This window comes from Choristoneura fumiferana, chromosome 7 (genome assembly GCF_025370935.1).
Source record: "Choristoneura fumiferana chromosome 7, NRCan_CFum_1, whole genome shotgun sequence".
Classification (NCBI taxonomy): Eukaryota; Metazoa; Arthropoda; class Insecta; order Lepidoptera; family Tortricidae; genus Choristoneura; species Choristoneura fumiferana.
This window is the reverse complement of record NC_133478.1, coordinates 18,594,697-18,607,695: the sequence shown is the minus strand read 5'-3', so window position 1 is coordinate 18,607,695 and position 12,999 is coordinate 18,594,697. Positions and strand designations below refer to the sequence as shown.

General features: G+C 38.5%; 1 protein-coding gene across 1 annotated transcript in view; it reads right to left on the bottom strand.

Moving 5' to 3' along the window:
- Window positions 1-12,999, bottom strand: part of Pits (Protein interacting with Ttk69 and Sin3A) — a 127,319-nt gene that overhangs the window by 68,339 nt on the left and 45,981 nt on the right. The window lies entirely within an intron of this gene.

Genomic DNA, 12,999 nt, shown 5'->3' with positions numbered 1-12,999 from the left:
ACAAGTTTAATAGTCTAGAACTCTGTCACGTAACTTAAGTACATTCGGGGGACTATCGGGACCCATTTCTGGGAACAGTTAAGGTTTTAGTTATAATACAGAGTTCTAGACTACTAGATTTCTATTTTCTTTTTAATTTTTATTTGAAGTTTTTTAAAGGCAGACGAGTTTTTTTTAATTATAATTTACAATTTAATACCTAGGCAAAGTTCACAGTCATCAATTATAGTAGGTGCTGATATAATGAAGACGTCATTTCGACCTCCAGGTTAATGATTGGGTTTCTATTTTTGATTTTATTTAATACAGAACAAGTTTTTATCTAAGAAATAGCTATCAGAGTAGAGGTCAGAGGAAGTTAATGGTTTAGAAACCTTAGAATAATGCGTTTTTAGAAACAGCCGTCTCGATCGGACGATTTAGAAGAGTCAGTATGTAAATCAATGTATTTTTAGCAACTCATATTTTTTTCACACCTGCCTTTGCCTTAGTCATACTCATAGTATTATAGCAAAAAACCCTGAGCTTAAGGAGCTTAATTAAAAGAATATTTCGCAGGTCGCGGTTGTGCAAGGTCCGCCCGGATTGCTACCACCATCTTGCTCGCTTATAATCCTGCCGTGAAGCAGCAGTGCTTGCACTGTTGTGTTTCGGCGTGGAGAGTAAGACAGTCGGTGAAATTACTGGCACTTGAGGTATCCCATCTTAGGCCTCTAGGTTGGCAACGCATCTCCAATACCCTCGCTGTTGCAGATGTTTATGGGCAGTGGTGATCTCTTACCATCAGGAGACCCACTTGCTCGTTTGCCATCCAGTCGAATAAAAAATATATATATGTGTAGGTATAAAGGGACGAGTCCTTTTATACGGGTCCAAGGGTGCTAGTGCTACCTGTTTCCGAGTCCCTTTCGGAGTTTAGTCTAGTGTTTTAAAGACTTTTGTTCAGGACTTTGAAATCTATAACATGTCAAAATCTCAGGATATTTAACTGAAACCACATTTTCCATACTTTAGGTCCGAGGTTCGGGGTTAATAAACTAGATTTTTTATTTTATTTTAAACATAGACCTCCACAATGTAACGCCTGAACACTAGATGTTGAAGTTTCTATCATGCAGCAGTGAAAATGTTTACTCCTAAAACTTTATTTTACAAAGAGTATTATTTTAATCCGGATTAAAAACACTGAGCTGCGCTCAAAGAGTCGAATTGCTGACGTGGGCGTAAAGACGGCCAAGTTGAACTGGGACTGGGCCGGACATGTCTGTCGAATGAACCCAGAACGTTGGGCCAAAATTGTTACGGAATGGGCCCCTAGTGACGGATACCGTAATAGAGGCAGACCGAAAAGGAGATGGAGGGACGACTTAGATGATTAGACTTTGATAGGCAGGAGTGGAGCAAGAGGGGAGAGGCCTTTGCCCAGCAGTGGGACACAAAAATAGGCTAATCAAAAAAAAAATTTTAATCAAGAGAACCTCAATATAAGACTAGCGCCGTATCGGATTAAATGTTGAACAATATTTGTGGAATAAACAACTTGAAACCGGTTTAATTCGCCGGTTTGCTTCGTCTCGGCCCAACTGAGAATTCGCCTTCCGATCATTAATTCGAGATAATGATAAACAAGTCTGTAAATAAGTAGGCGATTGAAATAGGTATGCCGGAAACGCAGTTTTAGCGCTTGAGGCCGCATTGAACGAGATTGGTATTTAAATTTGTTAGGATTAATGCAAGCGGGGTCAAAAACTTTGACTATTAATAACCGACTTCTAAAAGGAGGAATTGGTAGGCCATTTTAAGTTTCCGTTATCAGAAAAGAAAATATCTGAACCCTTATATGACTCGTTGTCCGTCTTTCCGTCAGATTTTGGTACTTAAAATTACATACCTCGTTTTATACCGGTCTGCCCTAATGAGGATTATGATTTTTGAGCGTTGTATGTCTATTTCTTTGTGCATCCTCTGTAGCATGAACGGCTGGACGAATTACAACTTACAACATAGTAAAATTAAAAAAATTCTAAAACCAGACTGCCTTAAAAAACTTGAAATAAAAACTAAAATAAGTTTCTGTTAAAAAAATATTTTTTAATGGGAGCTTTTTTTTGCTGACTGTACATTTTGTTGACTGTTCTTGTATTGTCACTTAAACTGCATATCCGTACTTACTAAATTTCAAACCATTGAGGAGTTCCCTCCTGCGGAGACGATCCTGGCAGGGCCACCAAGATGTCACTACCAGATTATTGTATTGTCACCAAATTTGCATAAGTACTTATGTCAAATTTCAAGTCAATTGGAACGCCAAACAAATAAATAAACAGGGAAAGCTAAAGAAAAGCTTGTAAAAAAAAACCACCAAGTGCGAGTCGAAATCGCGCACTAAAGGTTCCGTGCAATTATCTATACAACATAAGACATTAGCTAAAACAAACACATAATTTATTGAATCAGGCGTTACTTTGCGGAGGTCCATATCAATGAACTAAAATAATTTCCTTGCTCACCCGCGACCTTACGATTAAGCTTATGCAAAACATGCGTGTTCATGCAGTTCCTCCACCTCCACACTCTAAAAACACACACAAATCACACAAACCCATCTTAATTTTTTAAGAGATACAGTGACAAGTTAAAACGGTGGTTGTGGTTCGTTAGTCTAACAACTGGTAGCATGGTGTACGGTTGTGTCACTCTGAAGATGAGCTCTGGTTGAGTTCGAAACGCGTCAGTGTAGTGTGGTGGTGGTGATAGATGGGTTTGTGTGATTTGTGTGTGTTCTTACAGTGTGGAGGTGGAGGAACTGCATGAACACGCATATTTTGCATAAGCTTAGCTATCGTAAGGTCGCGGGTGAGCAAGGAAATTATTTTAGTTCATTTTAAAACAAACACGTTTGTTGTATGGGAGCCCCCTTGAATATTTATTTTATTTTGTTTAGTATTTTTTGTTATAGCGGCAACAGAAATACGTAATCTTTAAAAATTTCAACTGTCTAGCTATCACAGTTCATGAGACACAGTCTAGTGACAGACGGACGGACGAACAGCGGAGTCTTACTAATAGGGTCCCGTTTTTACCTTTTGGCTACGGAACCCTAATAAAAACAAGTCCAGTAGGTAAAACATCTGTTAAGTAATTAAAAGTTCAACATTCGGGACCCATTACCGTAAATTTTCGGGCTGGTCACAATTTTGAAAGGCTCCTGTCTGTTGAACTGTTAATCACGTAACACAGTAGGTACCGTACAGTAGTAGACTTCTGAACTTGTTTTTTTTAACCCCCGACGCAAAAAGAGGGGTGTTATAAGTTTGACCGCTATGTGTGTCTGTATGTCTGTGTGTGGCACCGTAGCTCTTAAACGGGTGGACCGATTTGAATGCGTTTTTTTATTTGAAAGCAGGTTTCCTACCGATGGTTCTTAGGCATGTTTTATCAAAATCGGTTCAGCCATTTTCGAGATATTGAATTTTGAAGTGACAAAGTCGGGGGGGGGGTTCCAACTTTTTGTTGGTTAGGTTATCTTTTTAGTTTGTTTTTTTCATGTTTAGTCTCAGTGTTTTTTAACATCAAAATAATTTCCTTGTCATAGGTCATACCAGAATCCGGTTCGCGTTTCCTGTCTAGCATGTTACAGCTTATCACAGCAGAGAAGCTAAGGACGACCTCCAATGGCTCCAGGCCCGCTCCAGGACTACGAAGTGCAGAATTCTAACTTCATATCTTGCCGTCCCACTGACGCTTATATTATTAATACGAGAGTGAGAGGGCCGGCACGATACGAACTTCAATTTTCGAATTTCGTAGTAGCCCCCCAGTAGATAGCTGAGTTCGATCCGGATCCCGCCCCTGACAATGGCGTTGGGTGACGTCAACGTTATTTGCGACCGCCAACGCCGTTGATACACGTAATCTACTTACAGTAAGGCGTTAATTAACTTAGCTCCGATGTTTGGAACAGCGTTCATAAAATGAGTGAAAAGAAAAGATGTCGATGACGACATTTTGAAGTCTGTCCTGTAACCTTCAGAGGGAGAAAACCAGCAAAACATGTATAACACCAGAGTTATTTATTTCTCAAAGTTCACTTGTTGTAATCGAACAGAGTTTTTGCTTAGACTAGTTATCGCTAGTTAACAATCCAGAAAAATTGCCCTCTCTGATCGGGGACCCGTCTTATATAACTTTAGCTTGACTACCCCTTCCCTTCACAATGTCAGTGTTGCCATTATACAAAATTAAAATACATAGTGTTGCCATTATACAAAATTAAAATATAACTAAGCTGTCTAGGATTTAACTAGTTATCTGTATTCACACAGAGATATGTGGTTGTTACAGTCCGAACTCTAAAATTTATGGAGTTTCTAAGTACAACGGCATTTGAGATTGATTTGTCCCCGTCCCTTCTGGTTACCCACCCAGTCAGTAAAAACTCCCTACTTACTACACAACACAACGCGCGTGATAGTTACTGTTTGTCTCTGTGTGTGTGTGTGTGTGTGTGTGTAAGGTTAGTATTTCCAAACTCAAAAATCTTGACAAACAGCCAAAGCCAAATATCTCAACATTTTACATGAGCGACAGCCGTGTTGCTTAGGTAACTACATTTAGCATACCTATTTTCCATTCTGTAACTGTCTAATTTAAACATGAAATTTCGCACCTAATTCATTGTTTAGCGAATTCTGAATAACAACCCGGACAGATTGCGGTCGAAAGGCTAATCAACCGTACATGTCCGGGCAAATGCGCAAGTATGGTACCTTACCTAATCCTATACAGCGTATTAAACGCTTAATATTTCTGAACACGGCATGCTTGCACATCACGGCTGTTATTCATGAATCACAAGGGCAACAGTAGCGGTTCACAAATGAGTAATTCCTAAGAATCTGCGTCGATTGAGCAACAGCGGCATCAGCCGGACCGGTCGTGAGCGCCGGCTACTCACCGGTTACGTCAACAGCAAGATGCCGTTCTGTTTGCACACCCGTGCTTTGATTAATGGCATACCGGGAAATGTCAACATAGTGCTTAAGACACTATTTGGAGACTGAGAAGCCACTACATACACACTTTTATGAATGCCATCGACGTAATGTAGCAGATTTACTAATCAGTTCCGATCGATCAATGAAATTGCTCAAAGCCACAATATGACACTCCTCCTTGTCAGATCCACATTGGCGGCGGTCATGACTAATGTGATCACCGGTGTATACATATGTATATATTATATGCCACACTAATCATCAAGTGATCTACCTACTTGTTTCTTCTTCATAATAAAATTAGAATAGATTAAAACTGAATATTTGATAACACAGTTTGACGATCAAGTTTTGATATGATATACGTAGACGACAGTGCTGCACCCAGCGAAGACATAATGGCATGTTCACAAGCACCACAGATAAGAGAACAGTGTTGTCGGTCAGGTCTTTGTTCTGAAACCTTGAAAATATAAATAACCCACATTATCAACGAATTTTTACGAGTTGCGGAGTGACCGACGGTATCTGGAGCCTTGGCACTGACCGGGGGCTCTGACGTCAGACGCGCTGAAGCTCAATATAAAACTGGTCCACAATATTTTCCAGCAAAATTCACAGAATATGATACAAATGACGACTGCCTATCAAGTAATAAATCTTTTATAAAAGTAACAGTTTTAAATTTACATTAGAAATATGTAAGTTGTACTCGGGATCACGCACGATGTATGCACTGCGTAGTAAAGGAAGTTCTTATCAAAGGTTTTTGTGGTCTCGAAAAGATACAGTCCCGTGGTAAATACATATGTCTAATGTTTATAACAGGTAACGAATAGAGGTAAATAGATTCAGTATAATATTCAATGATTTTATTAAGCGTTCTGTTCTGATACAAATGTACGGAATTTGAAACCAAGATTATACCTTGTACCTTTGCGTATAAAGGCAAGTAGTTAAGTAAAACTTAACAAAGGGAAGTTTTTTAGGTAGCTACCTACTTATCGCTATTTAAAAAAAATGTAAAGAATTCAATAAACATTTCAATGGCATGAACAACTGTCTAAACGAACAATAAGTATGTCTGCTACATGCAGCAGATCCCTTCTTCTCTCCCGACGACAACTGCCGTTTAACATTGTTCTTTAGTACCAAAAAAAGTAGAGTAATAAAACGAAAGCAATCCAATAACGGACAGAAAACAAAAGATCTGTTTGTGCTTGTCAAATCGAAATATTTGTAACAAAAACAACCTTTCCCTTTTAAATACATAGTGGACAAAACAAACTGCGCGAAGTTCTACAGAACAAGCGAAAGTAATTCTTTGAAAATAACAGTTAATTTTCTTAGAAACGAAATAAAAACAGATTCTTGTAGCATAACCACTTCCGCAATTAATAGTTATGTGTTCGGAGAATCCTAAAATTGTAAAATTTTACAACAGTGTTGACAAGAAAGTTTTTTTACACCAAAGCGTGGAGTGGAGAGTTTTATAACTCCGAAAATAAAAACAAGGGTTTTATTTATTTCAGTATTTGTTATAGGTGCCTGACCTACCATTTAATATGAATGCGGATATCTGTTGGTTTGAGATTGTTTTTCAGATTGACGTGATTTCGTGTATTTAAAATTTATAAATAGTTCAAGGGTTAAATAGACAAAACAAGCTGAAAAAGCATAATACAGTACTTAAAACGAAGTCGCGGGAAAGAGCTAAACCAGGAAACCGTAATGAACAAGGACCTTGCAAAATTGCACGTTATCAGAGTTAATAAAGTTTTCCTTTAGCTTCAAGATCCAATAACCAGGCCAGCCTTAGAAATAGCACTAGTATAAAATTTAAACGTATTAAATCGTTGATCCTGATTTATCTATCAAAGCACAGCCAAAACGAAAAGTACTAAAACCACAACGAGAAGTCTAGAAACCTGCAGATCTGAAGATTATTTTCGTCGAATTCTCAAAACACGAGATTGGGAATCAGCTTAATCTTTATGCTCTCACGTAGGTGCAGTCGTGAGCATAGGCTAGTATTTCATACCGCCCTTCTTTCTCATTTAGATTCCTAGTGGGCCCAACCACGTCCGAACTATAATTCATTTGCCGACAAAACAGTCGGGGCCGATAAAGGATAACGGTTAATGAAACTGTTACAAAATTAACATTTTACGATACCAACTTTCACTTTTGGTTTGGGTTTTATTACTTTTATTGTTCCCAGTATTGGACAAGATTGTTTTACAACAAAGAAACAAGTTTTTGGTGAGTCTAATTTAAATGCACGATACACGTTTAAGGTATGAACGTGGATAATTTTTGGACAAGACGCTTTTACCTAATACAGATATTATTGTAATTATTTATACGAGTAGATATGATAATATAAAAGTTTTACATAACGAAAATACAAACTGAGACATGGATGCACAGAAAAACCAGAAAAAGAGACCAGCACTGGGAATTGAACCCAGGTCCTCAGCATTCCGTGCTGCGTGCACCCCTACACCACTGCTGGACAGGAATCTAGACACGAATTTTCCCTATGCATACATATCTCAGGTTGCTTATTTCTACTTTGCTACTTAAGCAGCAGCACTAGCGACATCTATGTTGCGTCGACAGACGTCACGCTCTTTCTTTCTTTGGTCTCTTTTTCTGGTTTTTCTGTGCATCCATGTCTCAGTTTGTATTTTCGATATGGGATAACCGTAAAAGCAACAAATTTGGAGTTGAAATAAAAAAAAATACAAAAAGACTCCAAAAAACCAATCATAGTTTTACATAATATAGATACTAATTTATTTAGTTGATTTTGTTGAAACTATTGTGGACAGCAACAAATATGCCGATCAACGCAAAAGCTGCATTAAACTGCTGCTGCTTTAGCGGCAATGGATTAAATCAATCCAATATTTCAAAGCACTGATTAATTACTGCCCGAATAAATAAGTTTAACATTAAATCTCCATTCGGCATCACTGTCTACTGTTTTCTTAGACAAAAGCTTACAGACGTTGGCGATGCGGTGAAGTTTCATCGCACATTTACGCCATTACTGCTTTAATTGACAAGAAGCCTTAGTAGACTTATTCGTTAGGGTTAGAATCGCAGCTGCGTCGTGTTTGTGTTAAAATGCATCGTTGCAGGCGACGTGTTTTCATTTTCAGAGCAGCGTTTTACACATTTCCCAACCGTTGCCGTTGACTCATAGTTATCGTCCGCAATAAACTTCAGTGTACGAGTGGGGCTACAGCGGAGAACGGTATCGTAGGACACTTTATTTTTTATTAATACTTGTTTTTTTAGGCAGTTTGTTTTTTAAGGTCAAATTACAGGAGGAAAAGACTGGGAAAAGTTGGCGGAGAAACGCACAGATTGGCGCGGACGTGCATTGGAGGGTCGCAAGCATTGCGATGAGGCCTGGCTCAAGGCACTTGCTGACAAGAGACAGAAACGACACCAAGGCCGTTCTGCACCAACATCCGCAGACTTCTCTTGTCTGGCCTGTGGGCGAACATGTCGCTCTCGCATCGGTCTGGTCAGTCACCAAAGACGTTGTGCACAGGCGCCACGCCAAAATTCGTCTGGAACAGACGCGTAGGCCTGATGATTACAGGAGAACCTCTAGACATAGTAAATAGTATTTATACCCTTCTCCCTCCACTCGGTCCTACCAGAAAAATAGCTGCTAACAGCGTAGGTGCGTAAGTCAACCAGTAAAAATAAAAAACCGGCCAAGAGCATGTCGGACACGCCCAAAGTAGGGTTCCGTAGCCATTACGAAAAAATTAAGTAATATTTCTTCCAAGGATTTCGTACTTTATACGGAATCTACCAAGTATTATACCTAAGGCTGCTATTTACTCTTAAACTACTAATAATTCTCAAGTAAACTTAGCCGTTATAGTTTTCATTGAACGTTTGATATACTTACTTACTACCATCCTGTTTTTTTTCAAATTTTTCCACCCACCGGTTTAGATTTTAGAGGGGGAGGGGGGACGCTCGATTTTAATGAAAATTTGCACTTTAAAGTTGAATATTTCGCAAACAAATCACTGAGTCGAAAAATCGTCTTAGCAAACCCCTAATGGTTTTAAAAGATGTCAGTTTGTATTTTCGATGAAAATTGTTTCATAAAAAAAGTTTAATACTGAAATCGTTAAATATTTTAGCACCATTCCACTCAATTTTATTTTCGCATGTTGCAAAAAAATCAGCCTACTGTATGCATCGCTCTGCCGGCAGGGCGCGCTGTACACAACGTTACGTAAACCGCACCTGAGCTAACATCCTTGTTTGCGCGAAACCGTGTCACGTGGTTGTCGCCTCATGTGCTTCAGCTTGACTGACGTGACGCTAACGTTAGCCAATAGCTTCCAACTATTCAGCATTCATTTCTGAGTAAGCATTTACATCATATTTAACTTCGATAGGAACAATTGCCGAAGTTACGGACATCATCATCATTATCATCAGAGGTTGTTAAGTCTGTTACAGATTTAGTATACATTGCTTTATGTATTTCTCAAAAAGTTGTCCCGTTATGAAATTGACAAGAAATCAGTTTTGTCAAGAAATTATTAACCCTAAGGACGAGATCATAAAACATAAACTACATAAAACATCCAAAATTTCTTGACGTCAGGAAAACGTCACGAAATCTTGTGAGGAAAAAATCGTAATTTTGTAACTAAATACATCAAAACTTTCTATTGGATCCAACAACAAAGATTATCTGACTTTTTATCACTTTTACCACAAGTTTTTGTATATATTTACAAACAATATTACTTATTTTTTGTGGTGAAATAGTCAGGATTTTAAAAATGGACAACTTTTTGAGAAATAGTCATATGTAATCCAACTTCTTTAAAGTCTATTCTTCTTTAGCTCGTCCTTAAGATCTTGACGCCAAGCGCCACTTATAACTCTTCGGGACAGCTATTCTGTGCGCCTTGTGACCGTCCATTTAGCGCAAAGTCCTGGTTCGCGAGCCATATTCGCTCACATGAACGAAACATACCAAGTTAGTTTGTGGAAGGGTTCGCCATCGAGTCGACAGATACGTCGTGGAGAAAATCATCATCTGAAGTCTACATACGAAGCTTACGGCAGTTAGTTACTAGAAACCATCAAACTGGCCCTAAAGCCAGAATCTGTGACTTGAAAAACAAATAACACATCTATTGGCGTCATCTACAAAGGATAATCATTTATTATAGAGTGTTAAGTTAACCTTCAAAACAAGAGGCCGTAAAGTCATCAGTCACTCATCATCATGCCTACAGCAGTCAACTGCTGGACATAAGCCTCTTCCATGGGCTTCCATCAGTCACTCATGCGCACCTAAATATTTGTTAAATACGCTAAAGAATTCACTGCACTTGTCTACCTTGATGTATTAGGTCGCTTAGTAAAGCTGCTTCTTCAGTTGCGATATTTTTGAGTTACTTTCTTTTACGCTTTTAATTTGAAACCTTAACAGCAGTTGTAGCCTGACAGGGTGTGACAATCATTTCCTTAAACGAGACACGAATAAACATAACGTCTTCTTCGTTTATAGGTATTGAAATTGAACCCGAGAACAAATTGCTGAACATAAATTTCTTTCAAACGCTTTCATAAGGAACGGTCGTATTGTAAGCTTTTTTAAATTGGAAACTACAACCAATAGCTGTCAAGATTTTAGGGTGGGCATTTATAACTTCAATGTGCTTTGTGACAGCAATAGGTCAGGGAGCAATCAAGCAAGACTTCAGGGACTGCCGCTTGTTTCTTCACCGTGACCCCTCTTCAAAGTCTGCTTTACCAGCTACAAGAAAATAAAGGAATACAGTGAAGCTAAAAACTGTACAAATCTGAACCTGTCTTAGTGATGCTATCACGCTGGACCCACTCACGCGCACCTCGTTGACACGGCGACAGGTTACAACACAAGTACACCTTACACAGATGCAATTAAGGCTCATTTTGCTGTTAAATACGTCAACGGTTACATCACAGCACGCGTCACAGATAAAGAGATGCACGAAGATGCAATATAAACTAATGACAACTGACAAGGATGCTTGCGTCAGTCAGTGGTTATTGGAAGGTTAGGTAAATAGCAACTTGGAGAGGTTTGATAAAATGCATTTATTACTTATTATTATGTATCAATTTTTGCCTTGGACTTGGACAGACGTCAGTTGCAATTGCAATGCTTTACGACCCTTCAGTGTGTTACTTTTTCGAAACATACGTAATTGTAAATATTGTATACTTAGTAAAATATGACAAATGGCGTTTATTAATACAGGCAGTTATATTTTTTCTAAACAGCAATAAATTTTGCACAACAATGTTCAAAATTAACAAGGCGGACTCTATACATAGCTACACATTATTTTTTGTACAGTAAAGAATTAATACAGGTATGTTAATTCTTTTTTGTACAAAAAAATAAACACAAACGCCAAAAACAAACAAGTCAGTCATGTACAAAGACAATTAATTAGTTATTAAAATTTGATCTCTGGTCTTTACAACTTGTTTTACCAGAGCCGAAGTGGCACTTGGCAGCGAGTAAACGTTTACTGAATAGTTCAATGTCTCCAATGAACCGGTTATAAAACACAACACCCAAAATCAGCGTCACCTTTGACTTTTTCAAGTAAAGTCGTAATTTAATAACGATGTATTTATATACTAATAAGTTTTATGTGAACAATCGAATCAAAACAAGTATTTCTGCGCTTTAGCGTGTCGTGTCAATGTTCTATTGATATATCTAGTACTTAGGTTTAGAATAGGCATACATAGTATAGTTTTATCGGCTCTAAGGTTACGGTTACGAGATGAGTTTTTTTTTATCACAAAACATATATGTATGTGTCTTAATGTCCCTGGAAATATAAGAGTAAAATTTTAGTTTCACATAGTAACCGCTATTGGTTACTATGATTAAATAAGATAAAGATAAAAACTTTTGCTTATCATGAGTTGAAATAAACAACTCGAGAATGTTGAAAGCGAAATAGTTTTATTTATGTGTACCTGTCCGTTACCTGTCCCGTGACTGTTAGTTAATTCGAAAACCAACAGACTGCGCGGCGGATTCGCGATCGAGCGAAAACGCCGGGAAAAACCCGTTCATTGTATATGATATGACGCATCTGCAGGGCTACTAAGAAACTCGAAGTTCGTGTCGTGCGGTCCCTCTGACACATACTATTTAATACGAGAGCGAGAGGGACGGTACGATACGAACTTCGAATTTCGTAGGTAGTAGCCCTGTCAAAGTCAAAGTCAAAATATCTTTATTCAATTTAGGCTATAACAGGCACTTTTTTGAACATGAAACTACCGTGAGACTCACTCATTTTAAATATATTAACCCGGATAACTCACGTCTTAAATCGAGTTTAGCTCGACATGTTCAGTTTGGCTAAACTCGATTTAAGAAGTGAGTAATCCGGGTCAATATATTTAATACATAACATACCACCGGTTCGGAAAAACCTCTGTTGAGAAGAATCCGGCAAGAAACTCAACTCCTGCTGGGACCTATTACATTTTTAACCGTCTTAGGCTGCGTTTCCACCAAAGATGTGCGAGGATGTGTTGCCAGGAATGTGTTTATATGAACCAATATAAACGCTTGATTTACCCATCCTCGCACAACACATCTCTGATGGAAAGAGCTGAGCCGACGGCTAGGTAAATAAATCGTTTCTATTGGTTCATGAAAAACACATTCGTCGCAAATTTCCCAAGCAAGTCGTCATGAAGGTTCAGTACTGATCCTCATCCGACAACTAGGTACGACCACTCTGTCAAGAGTGCAGCAACTTAAGAGGGAGAGAGAGAGAGAGACGAATAAATTATCACGCAATGTTGATACATGATTTTACTTAGTTCTGAAGCACCGTTTCCACCAGAGGCGTCGCGAGGAATGTGTTTTTCATTAACCAATAGAAACGATCATTTCCCTCGCCTCGCTCCGCTGAGCAACACATCC